A 1,675-nucleotide genomic window follows, 5' to 3' on the forward strand; every position below is an offset into this window, starting at 1 on the left:
TTTATGGGCTGTGGGTTCGGAGCTAGCATATGTGTATCTTTCTACTCCGCCATCTTGGCTCCTCCTCAAGCGTATATTTTTCATTCAAAAAATGTGGCCAGCTCATTGAAGTTGTGCTTTCTGAAGCATAGTCTGAATTCTTGGCACTTTAGCTTGAGCAACGACCTCAGTGTCTGACACCTTAAACTTCCAGGTGATCCTCAGAATCTTCCTAAGACAGTTCAAATGGAAAAAATGCAAAAAGTATATTTAACTAAATAGAAAAAGCAAAAAGTAGATTTAACTAAAGAGATAATGAAGAAAAATACATTTTTTCCTAAAAGGTAGTCTAAACAATGAAGTAATATCTAAAATTTGTATACAAAGTGTATTTGAGGAGGATCAGGAAAACTGTTGCTGTGGAAAGCAGTCAAGGCCCAGTAAAATCCTTCAAAAATGTGTTTGTATCCATTGCTTGAAAACCTGAAAGCAGATAAAGTGATTCTGGCTCAGACAGCCTTTTCTGTAAACTCTACAGGTACAGCAATTTTGTCAGATGCCTTTGCTTCCATTTCTCAAGATGGAAGTCTCTATCCTGAATTCTCTCAATACATAGACCTAAGTTTAAATGAAAAACAAATGCGTACCAACATGGCCTTGGTTCCTGGAATAATATCTCAGGAGCACCAACTGGTGGCCAGGCCTTCTGCTGTGAATTATATGGTGGCTCCTATAACTAGTAATGATGTTGGAATTTGAAGAGCAGAAATTAAACAAGGAATCCAGAAAGTCATTTTGTGTAAAGATCAACACGGAAAAACTGGCCTTCGACTTAAGTCAATAGATAATGGTGTATTTGTTCAGCTAGTCCAGGCCAATTCTCCAGCATCTCTGGTTGGTCTGAGATCTGTGGACCAAGTTCTTCAAATTAATGGTGAAAATTGTGCAGGGTGGAGCACTGATAAAGCTCATAAAGTTCTAAAATAGGCTTTTGGAGAGAATATTATTATGGCTATCTGGGACAGACCATTTGAAAGAACTATTACTATGCATAAGGATAGTACAGGACATGTTGGACTCATTTTTAAAAATGGAAAGATAACCTCTATAGTGAAAGACAGTTCTGCCACAAGAAATGGTCTTCTTACTGAGCACAGCAGTTGTGAAATCAATGGTCAGAATATAATTGGCTTGAAGGACTCTCAAGTTGTAGACAAACTTTCAACATCTGGGACTGTAGTTACCATTACAATCATGCCTGCTTTCATCTTTGAACATATAATCAAAAGGATGGCATCAAGTGTTATGAAAAATCTAATGGATCATACTATCCCAGAAGTTTAAAATTCAAACAGGTGTGTCTTTCACATAATGGAAACTCTGCTGAACTTGAGCAGTTTACTCAGCATCTTCTGTATTAGACACATAAACCTTATGGGGAGCCAAGAAGCATATGCTTCGTGGGAGCCTTTGCATCGTATTATGGCTGGGAATATAACTATTTGACACAGTTTTGTGTTTAAGCTGTAAATTGTATTTGTAGCCTTATACTGGTTTTACGGATGTGAACTTTTCAAGAGTTTTGACTTTCATGGCATCAAGTTTCCAGTTGTTAAACTACACTTTCTATAAGCCATTATGGTTAAGATAACTAATACAGATTTTTTAAAATGTTATAATTAGGTACCTGTATTTT

The 1,675-nt window shown here is 36.7% G+C and overlaps 1 pseudogene; it reads left to right on the top strand.

The window, feature by feature from the left end:
* Positions 1 to 435: 435 nt before the first annotated feature.
* Positions 436 to 1,352, top strand: LOC140498451 (syntenin-1-like; annotated as a pseudogene).
* Positions 1,353 to 1,675: the final 323 nt, after the last annotated feature.

Source organism: Notamacropus eugenii, chromosome 4 (genome assembly GCF_028372415.1).
Source record: "Notamacropus eugenii isolate mMacEug1 chromosome 4, mMacEug1.pri_v2, whole genome shotgun sequence".
In the NCBI taxonomy this organism is placed as follows: Eukaryota; Metazoa; Chordata; class Mammalia; order Diprotodontia; family Macropodidae; genus Notamacropus; species Notamacropus eugenii.